Source organism: Mus pahari, chromosome 13 (genome assembly GCF_900095145.1).
Source record: "Mus pahari chromosome 13, PAHARI_EIJ_v1.1, whole genome shotgun sequence".
NCBI classification, from domain to species: domain Eukaryota; kingdom Metazoa; phylum Chordata; class Mammalia; order Rodentia; family Muridae; genus Mus; species Mus pahari.
In genome coordinates, this window is record NC_034602.1 from 63,181,163 (window position 1) to 63,205,874 (window position 24,712).

At 45.4% G+C, this 24,712-nt stretch overlaps 1 protein-coding gene across 1 annotated transcript in view; it reads right to left on the reverse strand.

Moving 5' to 3' along the window:
• Tec (tec protein tyrosine kinase) overlaps nt 1-19,588 on the reverse strand; it is a 109,067-nt gene extending 89,479 nt beyond the window's left edge. Inside the window, exon 1 of the mRNA XM_029545250.1 lies at nt 19,542-19,588. The gene's annotated coding sequence lies outside the window, so the exon portion shown is untranslated. The remainder of the gene's footprint in view (nt 1-19,541) is intronic.
• Nucleotides 19,589-24,712: the final 5,124 nt, after the last annotated feature.

A 24,712-nucleotide genomic window follows, 5' to 3' on the forward strand; every position in this document is an offset into this window, starting at 1 on the left:
CCAATTCCTACTTGACACTTCAAAAGTCCAGTTACACAGGCCTAAAAACACACACACACACACACACACACACACACACACAAAAAGGAAGTCGTGGCTCAACTAGAATTCTGGAATGCGTGCCTCTCCAGGATCCACTGAGTTGCAGGCTGCTGGCATCTAGTCTGGGAATAAATGGGAATCTTTGCATTGCCAGATGCAATTGGTTCTTTATATCAATCAAAAAGGGAAATCAAGCCATGCTGGTCTAAGACCATGAATGAGAGTGTAGCACAATAATTCACACTCCCTTCCTAGCTCTGCCTGGAATCTGCCAAACTTGTAAACCACATCCAAACCTAAAACATTGGAGTTACCAGCATCAGTCAGAAACCATCACAAGGCACACTGAGAACGACCTACGGAGATGTCTTACTTAGGGTTACTCAGGTTGTGGACAGACTCCGTGACAAGGGTGTCTTAGAAGAGGAATCTTTCATTGGAAGCTTGCTTAGCGTTTCAGAGCTTAATCCATGATTGTCGAAGTGGGACATGTGGCAGGCAGACAGGCACACACTGAGGCAGTAGCTGAGAGGTTACAAAGGGATGGGAGGAAGATAGGGAGAGGTGGGGAGGGAGAGGGAGACAGAAAGATAGACAGAAGGACGGGGAGAGGGCGAAAGATAGAGACAAAGAGAGACAGAGATGAAGAGAGACAGAGACAAGGATAGAGACAGAGACATGGACCTGACCTCCTCCTACAAGACCACACCTCCTCCAACAAGACAGCGTCTAATTCCTCCTAAACAGTCCACCAATGAGAACACATTCAAATATATGATCCTTCCAAGGGCTATTCTCATTCAATCCACCACAGGAGACATCACTATTGTGAAAAGGTCTTTGAGCACAGTGGTGGGGTGGTTTTCCTGAGTGTGGGCCCCAGTACTCAAACAAACAAACAAACAAACAAAACAGGAAAGGAAAATTTGTGAATGTACATGTGAGTGTATTTGTGCGAGTGTGTGTGTACCTGTTGGCTGGGCCTAAGGCACACTCACTAAAATTGCCCAGAAGGACCTCAGACACTCACACGTTGATAGAAGAAACTGTTCCAACAGCGGACATACCCTTTCACTCCAAATTAACCATAGAGTACACAGAGAAATACACCTGAAGGTCAAACATTGAATAAAGTGTATTCTGAATTTTCAACCCATCCTCTCTGGCATCTCACGTGGTACCCTGTCTTCAGTACACCCCACCATCTCTGCGAATGATGCCCTAGCACAGTGTATCATTTACAATCCCCTAAAGAAACCACCAGTTTGATCCACCTACACCTCCAAGTACCAAGTTAGCTCTGAAACATTCTTGAGACTCAGGACTAGCTTTCCTGTCAGTCTGACTCCCCTCACATTCTCTCTCCTCCAACCCCTCCCATTAGGCTCTGTCTGTCTATCAAGACTGTGTCTGTCAATCACTAAGGATGTCCATGGGACCAGACCCTGCTTCTTAATTTACATCCTACTGGCTGCATTCAACACATGTAGGTGTTTCCCCGCCCCCCGGTCCCGTGACACAGACATTCCCTGTATTTCTCTGGTCCTAGATGCTGCAGCTTCTCAGCCTCTGTGCTGGTTTGAACAGGATTGGCCCCAACAGACACAAATATTTGCATGCTTGGTCCTTGGTTGGTGAATTATATGAGCTGGATTAGAAGGATTAGGAGGCGCAGTTCTGTTGGAGGAAGCACGGTCTTATTGGAGGAAGTGTGTCACTGAGGGTGGGTTTGCTAGGCCCAGTGTCTGTCTGCCTCTGTCTCTGCGTCTCTCTGCCTCTCTGTCTCTGTTTCTCTGTCTTTCTGTGTCTCTCTGTTCTCTCTCTCTCTCTCCCTCTCTCTCTCCTGCATGCTGTCTATAGATCAAGAGGAAAACGCTCTTAGTAACTTCCCCAGCACCATGCCTACCTGTGTGGCATCAGGCTCTCCACCATGATGATAATGCATTAGCCCTCTGAAACTGTAAGCCAGGCCCCAATTAAATGCTTTCTTTATATCAGAGGAGTTGCCTTGGCCATGGTGTTTCTTCACAGCAGAAGAACACGGACCAAGACGGCCACTTTGCTGTCTCCACTTTTCTGTTTGACTTCTAAGGCAGGAGTGTCGGACTCCCTCTGAGACCTGCTCTGTTTCCACACCTAGACACTCCCTTTATGGTTAGCCTCGCATCATGCCATGGCTTCAAATACAGTCTCTAGGAATGCCTCTGAAATCTACTTGCTCAGCCCTTAATTCCTCAAGAACTTCATCTTTTACATCCACCACAACCCTCACCCCTTCATCTCAGTTCCTATCAGTTATCTCAGAACTTCAGGGACCCTATCAGACCTGTCGTGCTCCAGTCCTTGTCATCCAAGTAAATGCTTCACTAAATCCAGAGCTCAAATCTGGGAAGTTCTTTTGCTTCTCACCAACATATACAACCTCTCGGGTCTTAAATCCAATTGCTCGGCATGTTCTTTGAATCATAAAAGCAAACTGCTATCTGAGTCTATTCCACTCTCTATTTCATTCCTCCCCATTAGTATTCACACTCCTGACCTTGGTTCCTCGTATTCTCCTCACACCTGAGTGCCTGCCTCTTGCCAGACCCTCCCACGCCGACTATGAAGACCCTCAAACAACCTGCGTGGACAGATAGGAGCAAACTTAAGCAAAGGTATGATCTTAAGACACATTTGCTTGTTGCACCTCCGTCCTTGGTCCTTTGCCACAGCCATTAAAAAGGTGACCGAGAAGAAGCCCACACTAGGCTCCTGGAGAAAGAAGTATCAGAGACTTACGGGACAGAACAGAGCCAGGCCAGCAAAGTCATCCTAAAGCAGGTGACATCCGATCCTCCCCAACCACACACAGTTAAGAACCCAGACAGCATGGCAAAGCCACTGACCTAAACCACAGCCACTGCAGGTACACGGGCCAGCTTAGCCAAGAGCAACAGAGCCTGGCTCAGAGCAGGAAAACGATACACATAGTCCACAAACTCCTGAGCAACAGTGGACCGTTGTATGCTGCTGAGTTTAAGGGGTGTGTCTCATACGACGGTTATGCAGTGATAACTGATAAAACTACAACCACCATCATCATCTCATCAAAACTGCTGCAATATCCCCAGTGGGTCTCACCACCTCCTTATCTCCTCGTAATAGTTTCTCCATTCACCGGTCAACACAGTCTTCTAAAAGCATGACTCATGACCATGTTGCAATCCCTGTTTAAATGCTTACACTAAAAGCCACTTTAACCTAGCCTACCTCCAATTCCAACTGAGTTTAGTACCCACCCCCACACTGACCCGTCATGATTTAAGTACACGATCCTTCCTCTCCCACTATCCGTGAGCTCTTTGTACATGATGGTCCTTCTTCCTACGAATGTTCCCTCTATCTATATCGCTTTATCTCTTTCTTCCCCTTTCTTCCCCCACCCCGTCTACTCATTCTAATTTGAATGTTACTTTACATGTCACTTTCACAAAAAGGCATTGCTTTGACTACCTGCAACATTGACCAACAGTTGACAGAACTGTACTCACTTAGGAGAGACAAGCCTCTGAAGAAAGAGCTAGATTATGTTAAACTGAGGTGAGAAGACCCACTTTGTGGGTTACACAATCACCCGGGCTGGAGCCCTGGGATGAATAAGATGAAGGCCAATGAGCTGAGGGCTAGCCTGTATCATCTGGTCTCTGCTTCCTGACCGGGGATGCAATGTGACCAGGGGCCTCCAGCTCCTACCACCAGACCTTTCCTGCTGTGATGAACTGGACTCTTGTGAGCTGACATAAACCCTTCCCTGTGATGCTTTAGTCACAGCAACAAGAGAGGTAACTCGTGCACTGCCGGATCTAAACTAGACAGACAGCTGGACAAAAGCCCATAATCCCAGCCCTGTGGAAACTGAAGGAGGAGGGCTGCAACTTCATGTCCAGCCAAGGCTAACTCAGAAGACCTTATCTCAAGAAAAAAAAAAAATCAGTGGGAACTGAGAGCTGGCTCAATGGTTAAGAGCACTGGCTGCTCTTCCAGAGGTCCTGGGTTCAATTCCCAGCACCCACATGGGGGTTCACAACTGTCCTTAACTCTAGTTCCAGATCTGATACTCCATCAGGCAGTCACAGGGTGCACGTACATACATGCAGCCAAGATACCCAGACACACAAAATAAAAATAAATATTTAAATAAATAAACACACAAAAAACCCTTATAACTGAGAAAATAAAATAACTGGTCCATTTTATTCTGTTTAATTTGCATACTTAGCATTATACTTATCACTGTGATGTTTTTCTTGATTCTGTGTCTTTTACTAAGTATCCTCTTGCAACTGGTTGTTAAGTTTCACAAGAATAATATCAAGAAAGTGTGTCCACCTCTAGATCCTCAGCTCCTAGAGCTCCTTCACCTAGTTAGGCACTCATAAAGGCTGTGAGAGATCTCCCTGGCCTAGTTGTTCAGTGGGTTGATCAGGTCCTTTTTGAGAGAAGGTTTGTATTTTGTATATTTTATTTGTGTCCCTGTGTGAGTGTATGCTGTGTACCGCAGGTTTCTGCGTGCACACATGCACGGTGTCTTTCTGTCTTTTGTTTGTTTGCCCGGTTGATTTGTTTAGCTTTGTTGAGATTAGTTTCACGAAGTAGCCCTGCCTGGCCTTGAACTTGCAATGTTCCTCTTGGCCTCCTGAGAGCTGAAGAGGAGAGTTGGGTACAGGCATCTGGCCAAAAGTCAGTTTTCACAAAGGTGACAAGCTAAAATGGAGAGGAGAAAAGACCCACTGACTCTGCCAGTTTGAACCTGAAAATAAACATTTCCTGTCACACAGAATGGACTCAAAACAGCCTAAAATAGACGCATGGCTCTGCCCTTACAAGCTGTGTAAAATGGACACCGTACTCAGGCTCTGGGCTTCCTTCCTCGTTTATGAAACAAGGTAGTAATTACTACCTCACAGGGCTGAGAAATTAAAGAAATGCATAGGAAGTGCTTGGCCAGGCACACGGTCAATCTACTCATCACTGGACAACAAGGGTGGCAATGGGGATCCTATACTATACTGATTAATAGAGATCCTATACTATGCTGATTAATGGAGATCCTATACTATACTGATTAATAAAGATCTTATACTATACTGATTAATTGAGACCTTATACTATACTGATTAAACTGTCGCTGTCCACTTAAATAGGTGTCCCCCCCCCCATTTTTAAACATTTCAGGTTGTCCCTTCTCACCAAGAATGCAATGAGCATGGAACTTAGAACCAGTTGGGTTAGGTTCTGGCTCTTCTGCAACCAGCTGGGTAACTGTAGGCGAGTCACCAGCTTCCCAGACCTGAAAGTTCCCTTGCCATGCTCTCTGGCTATACAAAGCAGGAGGGACAGGAAATACTCTATGAAGAGGTGGAGAGACTGATGAAGACAAGTGATGTGAGGCCAGAGGGATGGGCCGATAGATAATCAATCACTCCACATCGCTCCACTCCAAAGTACAAGTGGGAATGTTTAAACAACCTGCACACTGGCTTTGCCATGTCAGGCTTCTCATCACAGTAGGACATGTCAGATGATCACACATACTTAGGCCTGAGCAGACTCTCATAAGAGGAGGGGCATGGGGTGCCAAGGTTCTCTACTGCAGAGCACAGGACCAGCATGTTATAACCACTCCATGACAGTGTGCACTTCCTACATGCTTGTTGGATAGGGGAATGAATGAACACATAAATATATTAGGAAAAACCTGACTTAACATCAAGCCTGCTTCTTGTGTGCATTTCTGGGAGGGTTTAATATGGGTACATGCTCTATGAATCACACCACCCTCGGGATTTCCCAACTTTATTTGGTCACAAAACTCACTGTATTTCTCTTGAACCTTATTAACATCTCTCAGGGTTGTAGCATTCTATAAAACATGCTTTGAGAAACATCACAAGCTTATATAGTGTAGGCCATTTTTACCATCATGAAGGAAGTTATCTTACTTTTTAATGCTCAAGGTAATTAAAGGGCTAAGAACTTTGATTCCTAGCTAGTACACAGATGCTGTCTCCTGGCATCCCAGAACACCTGTAAGTCTCTCATCACCGGGCAGGGCCTCACTCTCACCAAGCTCCTAAGAAACAAGGTTCCAGCCTCATTTCCCCACCCTGCTCCCAGCTTCCTCGTGGCCAAGCAAGTTCTGCAAACTTATTCACTATTTTCACTATCTTTTTCTATAGCATGAGTCTTAGCAAGAATGTCTTAAATCTGCTTCCTTCACTAGTCCTCCCTCCTTTACAAAATCTCCAACCAAGTTCTCATCCTGTCTTCAAAACACTATCTCCCTCTTTCTCCTGTCTGACTCATCCCTTAATTGTAAATAAATACAACCACGACTCATCAAACTGGGTTCTCTCTTCCTCTCGTACCATTAGTATTCCAGAAAGACTTTTTTTTTTTCCAGCAAGACTTTTTTTATCTCCAGACTTCTGCCCAAGCAGTTAGCTCCGCCTGAACAGCTCTTCCACTCTTGACCTACCTACAGCAATCCTTTTCACTTCTGAAGGTCTTGATTACAGGTTATCTCTTAGGAAATCCCCCTCCCCCTTTTCCCACAACTAATCGCTTCCATTACAGATCCCTCACAGACCCCCTACTGCAAATATAAAGTTAACTGTACACATGAAGACAGGGAGCAAGGTTGGGAGAGAAGAACAGAAGCCATCAAATCAGGGAGCATGACTAACAACAGGCCGGTAGGAGGGTGTGTGCAACAATGGCTTGAACTCTTGAAGGAGAAGGGCAGAAAGGGGTGCCCTGTGAAACAGCAAAGGGAACCCTCCCAGAGAACTGCGGAGAAGGGAGTGTTCGGGCTCTGTGTGGGAGAGTTGGTTGATTCACAATGGAACAATGCACTCGCTCTCAGCTCTCAGCTCTCTCTCTCTTGGAGGGCTGCCGAAAGTGTGGGAAGGAAGCCAGAGGGAAGGATGGAGGACAGAATCACAGCAGGAGTGAGAGATCACAGGCAAACGGCAGACCAGAAAGGCTGGAAGTCAGGGCGAGTGAGTGGGGCTGAGAACCAGGCTTTGACTCAAGCTGGCTGAGAGCCCAGAGAGTGTCCGGGGCCAGCTGGGTCCCATGCTCAAGAGTCTCTGATGAGCATTCAAAGAATGGGATGGTGGTCATGTTGGCAATTCCCCTGTGTCTATGAAGAACTGAGTTCTCTAATATTCTACTCATGGTTCAGGGTTCACCCCACCCATATCCATGTGTGTGGGCTGCCCCTTAGGAAGTGGGGGGGGGGGGTGCTGGGGAATGGTTGGGTGTGGTATCCCCTTTCACTAGGGAAAAGAGTAACAGCCACAAGGAAAGGATACAGTATGAGGGTACCCAAAGTCTGCAGGGATCAAAAACATCTGGGTCCCAGGTAGATAGCGAGACCCCAGAATGCCTGCTCTCACCCAGAGACAGAACATGGCAACAGGGAAGCCAAGGCTGCATTTTCAGGATTTTCGAGAATTTTGTCAAATGTCAACACTTAGATTTAAGCAAACCACAGCCAAAGCATCCTGGCCCACGTAAGTCTAAAGTCCTGGACACATGGAACACAGCTGAATGCAGAGCTTCAAAGGCGGCTGTCTCTATTCTCCCCGCAGCTCATTGCCTCTTCCCCCCCATGTGACGACTCACTCTCCTAAGTCAGAGAAAACCTCCTTCCTTAAAGGGAGCCTGGGAGACAGCGTTGGTCAAGTACCAGTTCCTGAGCCAAACACAAGGCCTGATGGAAGGATGCCATAGATTGACCAGAGCTAAGTCATATGACCACCAGGGTTCTATCTATCCTACCCAAACCACGTGAACCCCAGTTCCCCAGAGAAAAAAAAGTCTAGGTCAACAAACAGTAAGTCTACTATGGTGTGGCTCCTGTTCCTAAAGACCTAGGGACCATAGGCAGAAGTCCAACCCCAGTAATGGCAACACAGAAGAGCTTTGAAGTCAGGGGCAGGCTATAAAGATCCTCTGAGCCTCATTAGCTGTATGGCCTCAGGTAAAATACTTCATTTCTCAGTGCCTCAGTTTTCTTATAAAAAAAATGGGGTATAATGCCTGCCTCCTGGAGATGTTTACAAGGACTAAATTAAATGTCACACATAAACAACTCTGCACGATGCCTGCTACAAGCAATCAAGAGCCCGCCCCTATTTATTAGAAGCAACCGTGGTGACAATGAGTGCCATGAGAAGACCTGTACCACATGAAGGGTGAGCGGGGGACTCCGTGAAGGAAAGCCATGTCAGCATTTACATCGGTCAGTCTAGGGTCAAAGGTCATTAGAGCAACTCAGGACACAAGCCAGAGGAGATAAAGCCAGGTGACAAATACCGATCAAGAAGTGTGTTAAGCATCTGGGCATGTAATCGTGAGGAAGACACATAGGGCTCCAAAGTACAACGGTGTGAAGGGTAAGGGGCCTCTGGGCACACTTTCTACAGGTGGAGAGGTTGCCTAAAACTGCTTCCATATGTCCAACCACTGACAGAGGGGTTGAGATCCTGTTAAGCATTAAAAAAAAAAAAAAAAAGTGATAAAGAAGAAAAAGAAGATGAGGAGGAGGAGGAAGAGGAGGAGAAGAAAGAAGAAGAGGAAGAAAAGAAGAAAGAGGAGAAGGGAGGAGGAGGAGAAGGGAGGAGGAGGAAGAGGAAGAAGAGGAAGAAAAGGAGGAAGAGGAGAAGGGAGGAGGAGGAGGAGGAGGAGGAGGAAGATGATGATCAGAAGCAGCAGCAGTTGGGCTCACTCAGAAGACATAGAGACTATGACTACTCATGCTTCCCTCCCCGACCCTCAAAATGCCTCTACATAAGTTAGGAAGCAAAATACCTTCCCTTAACATTGTTACCTCTTACCCTTTCTAAACTGTGCTGTGGGAAGTAAGCAGACCCACTAAGTCTCTGCTGTGAAGGCCAGCCCACGATGTTGCAATAATCCGCACAACTGTGCTTGGCCGCCTTAGACACAGGCAGGTAAACAAGACTGAACGAGGGAGAGACAAAACCTGAGTCATAGGCCTTTGGGGACAGGGGACCTTTGGCTCTGTGCTGCTGTCAAAGCTGCTGTCAATGCAGCTGTTACTCACACTTCACAGTGCTGGGGAGAGCGAAGCCTTCCCACCGCAGAAATTCTAATCTAAAACTCAAGCCTTATAAGACATCTCCCTGTGAACAACAACTCTGTAGTTTGGAAGGACATTCCACTACGAATGGCCATACGTGAGACACTGCATTGAACCACACTGCATTCTATTGTACTGTGTTCATGATCTTGCATTGTTCCAGATTGCTTCTCATTAAAAATGTACTATATGGCTATATAAGAAAATGACAGTAGTTTAAATATTGGGTTACACGGCGCATGTTATGAAAGTTAATTTCACTTGCTAATTTTCTTTTTCAAAGCCGTTACTATAAGTTTCTCTCTGTGAGTGTAGGGCTAAAGATCAAACCCAAGGCTTTGCATGCCTCGGGTGATCACACTAGCACTGAGCCTCCGCCACAGCCCCGGCACTGTGAGACATGTTCAAGCTGATGCGGTTTACGGAGTTGATCCGTTTGTTGCTGGGACGCATTCTCAGGACCCACACCGCATCAAGGGTCTGAAGCGACACCTGAAGAACCTGACCGCTTTCACTGTATTAGAAGCAGATCTTTCTATATGACCCTAGGCTCTCAGGTATGCTTACTCGGTGGGAAAAGTTCACGGCAGAAGAAAAGCAAAAGCTCAGTGAGTGGGGCTCAGCAGAGCTCAGAGGAGAAAGCTACAGGCTCAGACAACATTTACGACAATAGCAGAACCTCACTGAACTTCAGTCTCTCCGTCTACAAAATGCCAAAGAATAACCTTCCTCACTTGAGAGTATTTAAAGAGCGCGATGCAATGAGCTGTGTATAGACTTCAGCATAGGACCTGGCACACTGTATAACCCCAATAAACACTTGAGATGCTTTCTGTTGAGGAATAAGGAGTGCTCAGGTGAGCGGGTGTCTTCCTTACAGTTTCTGTTGCTCCGAAACTTGGAGGCAGGAGCTGATGCAGAGGCCATGGAGAGGTACTGCTTACCCGTGTGGTCCTCATGGCTTGCTCAGCCAGCTTACAGATCCCAGGACCACCAGCCCAGGGATGGCCACGCCCACAATGGGCTGGGCCCTCCTCCATCAATCACTAAGAAAATGCTGCCCTACAGGCTTGCCTGTAGACTGATCGTAAGGGAGTATTTTTTCAATTGAGGCTCCTTCTCTCAGGTAACTGTAGCTTAGGTCAAATTGACACGGAATTTTCGAGCACACAAGGCCTCCCTGCGTTAGCTGGCTCAGTTTATGAGATGCTGGGCACTCGTCACCTTGCTGATCTTTCTAAATAGAAGAGGACGATGGGAGTGTTTTTCTCAGTCTTCTACTCCACAGATGTATCGGCTTCTCTGAGTCCACTATGTTTTCAAGACACATCAATGAAAACTTAGAAAAACGGAGGGAAATTAATTATTATGGAGTTCACTAACCACCTAATATGGTAGGATCCAAAATATCCCCTAAGGCTTGTATTCTGAACACTTGGTTCCTGGCTAGTGGAACTATTTTGAAGGCCCAGAACCTTTAGGAGGTGGGGCTGGCAGAAGCAGGTCACTGGGAGGACACTTTTGAAGGCTACACTCACCCATTTCCAGTCTCGCACTCCCTCTCCTGTCTGCCACCAGTGCATGCTACAGTCTCACGCTCCCAACACCACTGACAGAGCGGCCCTGATAAAGGTTCCAGAAAGGAAAAGCGAGTCCTATAGGAAATGGTGTCTTGCTGGGGACCAGGAGGATAAATTTATCTCAGTGTATAGAACAACTGAAACATAATATTCTCCCCCTCCCCACTCTTTCTATGTGTGCATACATTTCCTGTCTATAATAAGGCTCACTCCTGCTAGGTCGGACTGAAATCTCTCTGAAACCGTGAGCCAAGATAAACGCTTCTCCTCTTGTTTCTGTCAGGCATTTTGTCACAGCGATGTGACAGCACCCACCTCTTGCACATCATCTATTTTCAAATGATCATCAGACTAGTTAGATCACGCCTGTATCCTAAGAGGAGTCCCATGCTTTGCTATTTCAGTTCCCCTGGGTATTCATCTTTTTAAAATGTCTCCCAAACTCCCACGGATTCCGTATAATACCTGTATATAGAACAGTTCCTAAAATCACTTTGAAAGTGAAACATTTTTCTCCCTGAATGCCTTAATTTTCTTTAAGGAAACTAACAAGGAGCTCCAGCGATAGCTCGGCGGCTAAGAGCATTCACTGCTCTGTCAGAGGACCTGTGTTCAGCTCCCAGGACCCATAGCAGGTGGTTCAGAACTGTCTCTAAGTCCAGTTCTGGAGATATGATGCCGTCCAGTCTCTGTGGGCACCCACGTGCACGTGGTGTGCATAAACTCACACAGACACATGTACATAAAAATAATAAGCCTTTTTTAAGAGAAAAAAATTAATATACTTTTCAAGAATAATTTTGTTTAATGAAGGAGAAGTAGTGAAGCTAAGAAGTAGTAGCAGAACCCCCCAAATGGTGCATGTGGTTAAAGCACATACATGTGCTACGCAAGCACACATGTACACACTGGGATGGGGAGGAAGACTTTTATATTTTATTTGTTCTAACAGGCCTGAGAAAAATCCCATAGACATTATGTTAAATTTATCCTCTGATCCTCAGCGAGGCTCACTTTTCCTGTCTATAAAATGGGCACACTACAGGTGTTCTCTGCCGAACAGAGAAGAAGCCACCTCGCTGCTCATGAATGTGTATAAAACACTCTCAGAATAGCTCAAAGGTTTCTTTACAAGCATTCGGCTGTGTACCTTTCTGAAGTGGGTTATTAATTACGTGTCGTTATGCTTTGTTTCATAGACGGAAAGGCTGAAGCATGAGGGCATAATTCCAGTTAATAGTCGACTGAGAAACACAGCTTTAAACATGGGAACAAGATAGCAGGAAAGATGTCTGGGGAAGAAAGATCTAAGCAAGAATTCCCTCCATCCTAGCGCCTTGTGGCAAACGACTGCTCCTGGCGGCCTGCATGCAGTGCAGTGCTGAGCAGGACTTCCTTGCCCGGGAGAGGAAAAGGGGAATGAGTGGGAAGTTTTAGTTTGCTACGTACCTCAGGTGCCTTCACAGGAAGACTGGTAAAGGACAGAGGAGAGCGAAGAGTGTTATAAAGTTACCATCAAAAACCTCTCCACCCTTTGCTAAGGACACTTGGAGACTTACCAAAAGTCTAAACAAACTGTATGACCCCAAGCCCTAGTCTGTCTGTCTGTCTGTCTGTCTGTCTGTCTGTCTCTCTCTCTCTCTCTCTCTCTCTCTCTCTCTCTCTCTCTCTCTCTCAGTCAATATCTCACTATGTAGCCCTGGCTCTCCTAGAACTCATTATGTAGACCAGGCTGGCCCCCAACCCGGAGGAGATCCTCTTGACCCTGCCTCCCAAGTGCTGGGATTAAAGGTGTGCATCGCCACACACACAGCTCTGCCAGCTTCTTCTGACCTGACCTGCAACCTAACACCTGCCTACATGGCCTCAAGCCATCTGGTTAAACCCACTCCACACAGGAGAGGCTGTCATCCATCCCAGAGGGCCAAACGGAGGAACAGAGCAGACAGACGTGATCGTAAACAGCTAGTGAGCTTTTCTTCCTGACTGCTTGTGTTCCTCCGGCGGCCATTGATAGAAATTAGAAGCACTTCACTCCCAGGGTGGTGCTATGAAAAATAGTCCCCAAAGGGGAATAGAAAGCATAGGACCTATAGAAATCACTTCTGTGTAGAAAAGGTAAAAAATAAAAGGTCTGGTCCATTTTTAGTCCAGCCCATGTGGAAATGTCACGGGTTACGTCTGAAACCTAATAGTGGAGACCACATGAGGAAGCAGGGGCTTTCTAAGGAAACAGTACCAGACTCCTGGTTAGAAGTCTGTGCTGGATAAAGGGGAAGAGGTAAAGCCACTGACCACTGAGGTGAGTTAGAAGGGATCGGGATAGGTAACAGGAGCCTGCAGGATTTGCATCGAACACAATGAATGGGGATTTAAAGTCTGTGACTTTGATACTCGGTAGCCAAGCATGTCGAAAGCATTTAACCTTGGAAGTGAAGGATCTAGTTACATGAGGGGGGAAAATATATATATATATATATATATATATATATATATATATATATATATATAGTGCTGCAATCAAAGGTCTGCCTCCTTCACCATAAACCATCTAACCACACGAACTTCCCTCCCTACCAAGTTGTTGGCTTTACCACAGAAGCCAAGACAATGACGCTACGCTAAGGAAAAGTGTCGATGGGAAACAAAGACAACAGCAGCACATTTCCATGAAGAATATTTCTAACTAACATGGGAAACAATACGCCGGGAAGAACACAAATATGCTATGCCTCCATCTATACAGCCAACCTGAAACTGAAGTCAGGGATACAGGGAATTTCCACAACTGGACAGAGCATGGTTACTTATAACAAAATCTTTCTTAACTGCAAAGTGCCTACAATGATCTGGGGAAAGTCATCTGAGTGTTTTTGATACTGTGCTTTCTCTAGAAGAGTGTATACGATACAGCTGAGAAAGCAAAAGCAGTTCCCGGGAAACGCATAAGCTTGTGGAGGAAACGGTAAGTGAGCAAATGAAGCTTCGACAGCTTCAAACAATCTTTTAAAATAAGCATGCGACTCGGATGTATATGAGGCTGACCTCAGCTACACTGGGTGAGTTCCAGGCCAGTGCATGCTTAGGAAAGCCATGGCTCTCTCTGAAGGGAAAAAAAAAACAACAAAAAAACAAAAACGGTGTGATGATGCAAATCTTTGGAACTTGGAAGACAGAGGCAGAAGAAGCTCTATGAGTTCAAGGCCAGCCTACTCTACATAATGAGTTCCAAGATACCCAGGGTTACAAAGAGAGACCCCGTCTCAAAACAAGGCAGAAAACAGATGACAGGTTGATGGGCTGACATACAGATAGACAAACAGATAATGCACAATTGATGGATAGACAGATGGACAGACAGATAAATAACACATACACACACTTTCCCTTTGGAAAAAAGGTCCAGTAGACATGGTGGTACACACTTGTAATTTCAATACTCCTAAGTCTAAAGCAAAAGAATCATAAGTTCAAGACAAACCTGGACTACATAGAGCCAGTCACAATGACAAAATATAGTAATAATAATAATAATAATAATAATAATAATAATAATAATAATAGACCAATAGGCTTCTCCCAGCCAAGCATACATTCATGTAGGCACCCGCTGGGGAACAGCTACATGGCTCTTTGCTCTCAGCCACTACAGTCCCATGAGCACTGGCTGTTTTGCAGCCATGCCCACTGCTTATGATCCGCCTCTTCCCTTGGCACATGCGCATCTGCCATCTAAGAGTACAGAGGTCCGCCCAGCTGGCATGTGAAATGACGGGGAAGAATGCTCTTCCTGCTTCTGTGGAGGCTGATGCTTGGGGCCATTCCTCTGTGTGTCACCACTGAGAACGCTGATGCCATGAGGCTCTTGGATGAAAATGCTGGAGGTCATGATTCAAGAAGGAAGGCTAGGCAGTGACTCAGCTGGTAAGCTGGGGCCGGGAAAGTTGCTAAGGGCAGGGTAAGTCAGTATCCCAGTTCAGCAAGCCAGAAACAGGAACTTGGTACACATTCCAAGAAGGGGATACGCGAGAGCAGGAAGAGAGGATTCTGGGAAGGCAGCTGGCCTCCAGAGAAATCGTATTTGCTCCCGAGGCTACACAGCCACCAACAACCGTCCTTCAAAGTGAGATGTTAGTCGTGTATAAAGAAGCTGAGCTTTGCCGGTGGGCAAGACATAGTGGTCCAAGTGACAGAGTCTTCGAAGGCAACCTGGACTGGAGAAATAGGACCATGACCCAAACACCATTAAGTGACATATTGCCCGCAGGTCTGAGCCTGGTTTATATGAAGACTTGGCTTCCTGCAACAACTCTGATCAACCAGTAGTGAACTAGGGAGAGCTGAAGGCATTCTGAGCCCGACAAGTGAGACTCTCTGGACCAGGCTAGTTAGAAAACATGTACTTGTGGTACAGGCAGAGAGACCTAGCCACCGGAGCCTGGGTAGAGGCTGCTGAGGGAACCTACATCCCTGTACTCTAAAGGCAAGAGGGACAAAGGCATCCACATTCCTCCCCTGCTGAAGTCCCAGGAAATGAAATGACAGAGTATTTTCCTTAGATGTATAAACCAGCAAAGACAGAGAGAACCGAAGAGATAACACTAGACACAGTTGCGGGGTACTTGTGGGGTGTGAAGACAACAATGAGATGTATAGTTCTTAAATGACAGAGCTACAAAGCGAGGGGATCAGCTAGAGTCTCTGGAAAGCTGGATTCAGTGAGGATGAGGTAGAGAGCATCTAATGTGTTCAAGGCTCTGGGTTCATCCCCCAACGGTACAAGAGAAAAGTCAGCTAGACCGTCCAACATCCCTTCAGCCACTTGGAGAAGTTAAGTGACTGCCCTGAACTTCTTCTTTCCCGTCAAGCTTGGACAAACAACATGAAAGGGCTCTGAGGCTCTGTGCCAGCCAGCCTACAGATCACCCACCAGGCACGCCTTCAGCCTCTAGAAGACCAGATGAGCCCTCTCAGATCACTCTCACTCAGCCAGCAATGATATCACCTCAAATAGGAGGCCCAGCTGGATGAGCCTAAGATGAAGCTAAAGTCAGCAAGCCCATCCTCACCTTCAGCTTGTTAACTGCCCTCCAACCCGCAAAGTCGAGGATGTAACCAGACCTTTCAACACACAGCACTAGTGCACACTTCTAGCCAAAAAAGCCAGTCCTTTCCCCAGAGATAAGACCCTGGAACCAAGAGATAAAAAAAAAAAAAAACAAGAAGTACATAGACACAAAACCGCGCACACACACACACACACACACACACACACAAATAAACACACATGTGTACTGACTTGGAGAAAAAGAGAGAGAGAGAGAGAGAGAGAGAGAGAGAGAGAGAGCACTTTTAAGTTAAAAATGCTAAAAACATGCTTAGAACCAGATACGGTGACACACCTGTGACTCTGTCACAGGTGAAGTTAAAGCAGGAGGAAGGTGGCCTGTTAGGCAGCCCAAGCTATACAATGAATTCTAGGCTGGCGTGAACTACATAGCAAAATCCTGTCTCAATAATAACAACAATAATAATCATGTTAAAGGCATTGGGAAAACCCCAATGTTAAACTTGGATACCACTAACACTGAGAAAACCTTCCTAAAGGACTTGGGAAATAACAAGACAGCAATTTATGGAAGGCGCAAAGTGAGAGGATTGATCCAAAATACCTAGCATCTAAACAACAAATTCCTTAAAGAAACATGACAGAAAAATCGGACTAAAATACCAATGAAGGAACCCAAAAAATTTTCCCCCGAACTAAAAGATGTAAACTCCCACATGCAAGAGCCCGCACGCTGGTAAGAACAAAGACATGCCAGCGCATAGCATCAGGAAACTTAGAGATTTCGGGAAAGAAAAGAATAGTTCATAACCTTGCAGAAAGAGCACAGCAGAGCTGTGGACTCCACCCCAGCTGCACGCACAGATTAAGAAGCCAGAAGTTCATAACCTAGAAGATACTGAAGCCGTGCCTTTGAAATTTCCATCCTAGGATTCCACACTCAGCCAGTCTACAAATTCTGAAGGGAAAATAGATAACTTCAGTTATTCTTGGTCTTAGAAAGACTGACATCCCGTGCATCCCTTTCCAGGAAGCTTCAAGGATTCCACCAAAAAATAGAGGAAGCTATGTGAATATCAGGAGATGGGACACAGAGGAAAGAGATGATGGGGATTCCCAGGAGGCTAGTGACAGAGCAACCTCTGGGTGACAGTTGCAATACATAAATAAAAGTCCACCTCTCCAAGAGTATGGCAAACCAGAAGGTTCGGGTTCAGCTTCTTGGGGGCAAATAAAGTAAACAGAAAACCTGATTCCTTTAAGAGAAGGCTTGGAGAATCGGTCAAGGGTTGCAGATTGAATTAATGAGAAGTACACACACACACACACACACACACACACACACATGCCAAACAATTACTAATCCCAAAGAACACAAAAATTTGTGTTTAGCTGAGCTGTGAATATTGACCTAGCCATAATTATTGTGGCTTATCTTGATCTAGCCATTTCTGAGCCCAAATTCTGTGCCTACATATATTTATATTTGTTTGCTCCTTCTGTATCCCCAATAGCAACCTGTTTATGGGGTTTTGGTTGTTGTCGCTGCTGCTGCTGTTGTTTTAATTCCTTCCTTCCTTTTTTTTTTTTTTTTTTTTTAACCTTCACAATGGAAATGTAATTTTCAACCTCTGCTTCATGGTAGCTTTAGTCATCTGAACTCTGAGCAGTCAAACATGCAGCCAAATTAGTAGTTATAATCCGACCCAAGTAAGGACTGGCTGGCCCAGGCAGAGACGGAAAGGCAGGCCTAGGTGGAGACAAGCGTGGAGATACAGATAATGTCTACACTCTCTCCTCTAGGTTGCTTGTGATTTTTTTTTTCTTCCAACAAATCTCTTCTAATAGCATAATCACATGGAATAAGATAATTTTCCCACGGCCCATGGATCAGAAGTCAATTTCATTCCTTGCTTACAGACTTGAATGCCCCACGAAGGACCTTAATTCTTGGTACGAATTCAACTTGAAGGCCTCTGCTTCACCTGCTGTTCATTGGACAAGAGGAGAGTTTCTGATGACTCTGAACAGGGACGGTGTCCACAGACACTTACTGAGAATCCACAGGGGAGCCATCAGCAAGCTGAGCATCAACAAATGATCTTTCCCAGATGGGAGTGGCGGGAGTGAGTGGTAGGGGGTGAAGTAAATGCCAAAATCTAGTAGGACTGGTGCAGAGAAGGAAGAGAGGCGCCAACCAGGGCAGCTTGGAGAACCTGTAGGCAGGGGTGTGGTTAGAGGCCCTTGGTTGGGGGGGGGGGGGGCAGGCATTCTTCTTCAAGAACACAAATGGGCCAGTAATTGTCCACAGTCTCTCCATCCTCCTTTAAGGGTCAGTTGTAGGGAGGGAGGTTACACATAGCCCCAGCCCTGTTTGTAAACAAGACCACCTTAATGTAAGGGAACCAAGAAAACAGTGTGGCAATGCTAAACCATGCATTCCTGCCCAAGATTCTTTCCAATCTAGGAAGAGAGGGAAGTTCTAGGCCAGAGATCCATGTAGGGCAAAGGTATCGCCAACTAGAGCTCCTCGCTGACTTGCATGTGTTTACAATACTTGTCCCCCACACAGTTCCACAAACCCGAAGGCACACACCCTTGTGGGAAGAATGAGGGTGATTAATATAGGCACCCTACAGAAAGCACCCTGAGCTGGCAAGAATAGGAATAATGATCGGATTAATAAGTGTATGGCGCAAAGATAGGCCTGTCCTAAACAATGAAAATATAACTGGACAACAAGAATGCTTTCAAATACTTAATGTGTAAGTTTAGCCACAGCTCCCCCACCACCACCACCACCACCCCGAGGAGAAATCAAGCTCTTCCTTATTTTGAGTCTTACAGACCACAGAGCTACCAGTGTCAGGTCACTCAGCTATTAAATCCCAAATCTTACTTAGGAGACTCGATGCTTCCTCCTACCACGCCTCAGCTCTGTAAAAGAATTATCTAGACGGGAATAGGTTGTCAGAGTTTCCTAAGAGGAAAATGGACACTCACTGGAAAAATGTAAAACTTCTGCTTAAAGCATACAACTATTCTGTCTGGCTAGGCTTCAAAGCCACTTGACCAAGCCAGCCAGCCAGTTGTCCCAATTTAACACTGCGATCAACTCTTCTAACCAAATATTCCAGTTTCCAAAGATCAACCCGAGGTGGGACCTGGTACACAGAAACATATTGGCCAACGACAGGAAAAAGTTAAGAAGTGTCAAATCCAAAGAAAATTGCACCGTCTCGGGACAAGGTCCACGTAGTTTTTCCCACGTTGATTCTTCGAGTCCCTGTTTATCAAGATCCAGATACCACTTTCCAGAAGAGGAAAATAACTAAAGAAATAAATGCACCTGCTCGGGCACAAGCAACTGTAGACCGTCTTCCTGGATTCTATTTACCGCGGGACAAGCAGAAAGGAGAAAGGCCCCCTGCCGCTCGACTGGGAAGAGAACTCAAGCGCGAGTGCTCAGATACCAAGTCCAAAAAGGCTCAGATCCGCAGCCACCGGGGAAAGCGCGGCCATCAGGGGAGCGCACCTGTCCCTTCTTCCTGGCCCAAGGGGGACGGGCCTCTGACCTGACGCAGAGAGCCCGCTCTCACCTCCTTGAGAAGGGTAGAAAAATCCTTCCTAATTCCACTAAGGTCAGTCTCCCGCAGGTGCAGGCCAACTCCCTGAGCGCCGAAAGTCCCTGGGTTCTTACCTTGATGGAGCGCGTGCCGAGACAAGCCAGGACAGAGCGACGTCCAAACTGGGGAGCCCGGAGCTTGGCAAGCGAGGATCAAGCCCAGCGCCACGCCCAGCGCCCGGCTCCTCCCTAGCCCCGCCCCCTCGCCGCGCTGCCTCTGCCCTCCGCTGCCCACAGCGCCAGTGTCCCACCTTCCTTCCGCGATTTCAAAGCCAAAAAGAAGAATCGGAGCTCGCCGGACGGCGGCCGAAGTTCCAGGGAGCGTCCCTTATCCACACAGATGCGGCGTGGGGTCTCCCTAAGTCCGGACTTCCCATCTTAAGAGAACTGTCCAGAAAAATGTCCCTTCGTCCCCGGCTCAGAGAGCCGGTAGCAATGGCACTTGTGGGTGGCTGAGAACCCTGTGGGAACTAGGAACCGACCTCCACTTCCGCTTTAGCCCCTCGCGAGGCGAAACCGGATGATGCTGTGCTCTGCGGTGATAGAAGAATGGGTCGTTTGACTGACAAGCCTGAAGCATCAGAGCCTAGCGTAGGGTCACTCACATTATTAGTGTTAATACACTAATCATGAAAACAGCCTTCAAGTTATTCACTTTAAATACTGTAAAGTTCTTAGACTCGGGGAAAGAACATGCCTTTTGACACCTAGCTAGCTAGCTAACTGAGAAGCTGGCCTGGAAAGGCTGGGGCTGTAGATCAGTGGTACAATGTTTGCTTAACCTGCACAAGGCCCTGAGTTTGACTCCCTGCCTTCAAGTCTAAGTTGTCTTTGATGGTAGTCTTGACTCTTAGCCACTGTTATCTGATCTCATCCATCCTCTACTTCAGACTGGCATGGTGGGGACAAAGTTGGGGGGACAAAGGCAAGCCCATTTCTATGCGTTTAAGTCCAGTCTGGTAAACATAGTGGTTCCAGGCCAGCCAAGTCGGGGATATGAGGACCTCTCAGAGGGAGAGCGACACAGGATAGGACTGTAATGTTCATGGGAATACAAGACTGAGCTCGCCTTTGGGATGGAGAGAGGAATTTGTAAAATGCTAGCTATGCAAGCACAGGTTGAACAGGTAGAAGCCATGTTTTAAAAAAAAAAAAAAAAAAAAAAAAAAAAGGAAAGAAAGGAAGGAAGGAAGGAAGAAATCTGTTTCCATCTGTACTCCAGAGGTGGAGACAGAAACCAACCAGTCTAGCCCAACTGGCCAGGTCCAGGTTCCATGAGAGACTTTATCTCAAATAATATGGTAGAGAGCAATTGAGAAAGACACAACCTCTGACCTCCACAGTGGAACCTTTACATAGGGAGAAAAACCAATATACCAATAAGCAAAGAAACCATTTTACAGATGAGAAATGTCTTAGATGAAATAAACTGGGGTAATGAAAGAGAGAGTGATGAGGAAGGAGGACTTTTCAAAGGAGGACTGTGTGGAGGTGAGGTTGAACAATGAATCTGGCAGCCAACCTAAAGACGACGCTAGCGATCACGATCACGTGTGCAGTCACGTGCGCAGTAAGACTCCTCCCTGACACCAGCTCAGGACTTAAAAGCAGTGCCTCTCTGTGCTATTTCTCCTGTGATCATCCTAATGACCTGTGAAGTCATCTGACAAGATTCCATTTGACAGGGAAAGAACTAAGAGCAAGTTAAAGGACTTGCCTAAAGTCATATAATTAGGAAGGGGCAGGGAATGGGAGGAGAACGCAGAACTAAGCCTATGATTCCTGACTCCAATTCCCCTCCTCCGGGGTAGGCCTTCAGTGTAATGAGCCAAGCTCTGAGGGAACCTTCCCTTTACTCTCCTGCCTCTCATTCCCTTCAAGGGCTTATTTTTCCTGCCATGCAGAGAAACGTCCCTGGGGAGCAGAGGCTTGAATCTGTGAAACTGTATGTAAAAGAGTAGAGGTGCTTGTGCGTGCAGAGAGCAAGTTACTGCCACCGGTACTGCAGTGATTGTGTGTGTGTGTGTGTGTGTGTGTGTGTGTGTGTGTGTGTGTGTGTGGTGTAGACTCGGAAGCTTATCATATTGACACCACTTTAAAGAACCTGATACTTTCTATTTTTTCCTTTTCTTTTCTTTTTTTTTTTTTCTTTTTTTAAAGGACTATGATACTTTCCTGTCACATGGGCTGCTGCCCCTGGGTGACCCTTGTGCCTCATATTCTCGACTAAATGGAATGATGCTTTCTTAATGTTAATAAAGTTGAATATAAAATGGGCATTTATATACATTTCTTGGAGCCAAGGTCTCTCTTCTTGTTGGGTATTGCCATAACATCTATAAAATTGTATTTATTTAAATGCTAGATAATAGATTGGACTAATCTCTGTTTCTTGAGAGAAGAAAATACCCCTTTTTAACCCATATGTAAATTTCACATGGCACATAAGAAACATACAGAATCTGTCTGAAAAGTTTGTAGATAAAGTGGTGTTTGTATTTGGAGTTTCTGACACTCCTATTTGGACATCTCTGCCTCCCTTTTGTGACCTTTCACCTATCCAAGGAATCTGCCCCTCACCTGACCATGTGTTCATTGAATGAATAAATGATAACAATGATGACAATAATAGAGATGGCTGGATTTCTGAGTTCAAGGTCAGCCTGGTCTTCAGAGTAAGTTCAAGGATAGCCAGGGCTATACAGAGAAACCCTGTCTCAATAATAATAATAATAATAATAATAACAACAATGGTATCAGTCTTATACAAAGCATCTCCACCTATGTGAAGAGGACCTCATTGCAATTATATGGCATGTCTGCCTCTTTCCAATATGTATCAAAAGTAGCTACTTCTTTGGGACTCAATACATAGAAGGAAGGGAAACTTGAATGGTAGACACAAAATTATTACTTAATGCTAGCAAGAAGAGTTGCTAGGCTGGAGAAATGGCTAAGCAGTTAAGAGCACTGGATGCTCTTCCAGAGGACTCAGGTTTGATTTTCAGCACCCTTATAGTGGCTTACAACCTACTCTAACTCTAGTTCCAAAAAGTCTGGCACCCTCTCCTGGCCTCTGGAAGTACTACATGCATGCAGCACACAAGCATCCATCCAGGCAAAACACCAGTACAAACAAAATAAAAATTTGCTAGGTGTGGAGGTACACACCTTAAAAATAATTTTAAAATATAATAACTGCTAAATAAATAATTCAAAGGAAATAAAAAAGTTCCATATACAATCTTTGTCCACAAAAGCATCATATAACTGAGTGTAGTAGTACATCCTATAACCCCAGCACTTGAGAAGCAGAATCAGGAGAATCATGAGTTTCAGTCCAGCCTGGGCTACCTAGTGAGCTGTGTCTCGGGAAATAAGGACTGGAGGAACTGGTGAGCTGGCTCACTAAGTAAAGGCACTTGTTTCCAAAGCTCACAGGTGACCTGAGTTCCATACCCAGGGTCCCTAGGTAGGAGGAGGGAACTGACTATGACAAATTGTCCCCTGAGCTCCACACACATCATGCCACATGTGTGCCTGCACATATGCACCACACATAAATAAATGTATTTCTTTTATGGATTGAAGATGTAGCTCAATGGTAGCCTAGCATGTATAAGATGCTGGGTTCAATCCCCAATACAGAGAGATGATAGATAGATAGATAGATAGATAGATAGATAGATAGATAGATAGATTCACAGATAGATAGATACAAAGATACATACATAGATGATAGATATATAGATTGATGGTAGATAGATGGATAGATAGATAGATAGATAGATGATAGATAGATTCATAGACACGTACATAGATAGGTACAGAGATACATAGATGATAGGTATATAGATGGATGGTAGAGATAGATAGATAGATAGATAGATGGATAGATAGATGATAGATAGATTGATATATAGGTAGACTGATAGAGAGGCTGAGTAGTATAAAGTGTACATGTCTAAGAATATATAACTCAGCTAGAAGAGTGCTTGTTAGCATGCATAAAGCCTTAGCGTCAGTTCTCAGCACTGCATAAACTCAACAGTGCATGGTTGGAGCTCCAGCACTTGGAGGGAAGCTTGAAGACCAGAAGTTTAAGGTCATCCTTGACTTTATAGAGAATTTGAAGCCAGCCTAGGATATATGAGACCCTGTTTCCAAAAATAAATAAATAAATCACTCTAGATGTCCAGACTGACACCATGTCCAAGTCTTACAGCCTTTATTTTCTTCATCTTTGTATACACACACACACACACACACACACACACACAAATAATAATAATAATAATAATAATAATAATAATAATAGTAACAATATAAATCTTTAATTAAAAAAAAAGGTGGAGAGACAATATCAGGCTGCTGTAGGGGTCGGGATACCTGCTCCTTCTATCTTTCCATGTAGACTACAAAGCCTACAGGGAGTGTGAATGCTCTTGAGCTCATGATGAAGTCGTTAAGCCAGGTAGTCATCCATACATACCAGTGTTCAAGACTTGTCATCTTTATTTGTTTTCATTTTGGGAAGGCTAGCTATGAATTTTAATCCTCCAGCCTCAGCCGCTTAAGTGTCTCAATCCCCTTTACATAAAGGCAGAGTGGGAAACCTGGGCTCTTAATAGCACCTGTCATAGACAGTAAAGATGAGCTGTGTACCTCTCTGTGACAAGGTAGTCTCAGTGAAGTGCTCAAACAAAAGGTCTATATCAAAGCAGAATCTAGGCATAAAACACAAAAGGTTGTGTGAAAGTAACTAGCTCACTGTATTAAAAAAAAAAAAAAAAGGAAAAACTTGAACTAAATGAAAAAACCATCTATAGAACCCAACACTCTGATGCAAGCATGTTAGGACTGTCTAGCAAGGACTTTAAATCAGCCACCACAAAACTGCTTCAAAGTACAATTACACACATGCTTGTGGCAAATGGCCTAAGAAAGACAGGAAGTGAAGGAGGCAAGGAGGAAAGTAGGAGAGAGGATAAAGAGAAAGTGGGCGTCCAGGTAAAGCAGTAGAAGATGCAGAAGAGGAAGGGGAAGGCCATAAGTGAAAATGTTGGCACTAATAAGACAAGAGCACTAACCTAAACTCCAGGAATGTGCTACAGTGATGGACGGGAGAGAATGAAGAATCAATGAACTGCTTACTCTAGTAATAATCCAATCTGAACACCAGTGATGGATACAGGGTGGACAGAAGGAATGATGGAAGGAGAAGGGAGGGAGGGAGGGAGGGAGGA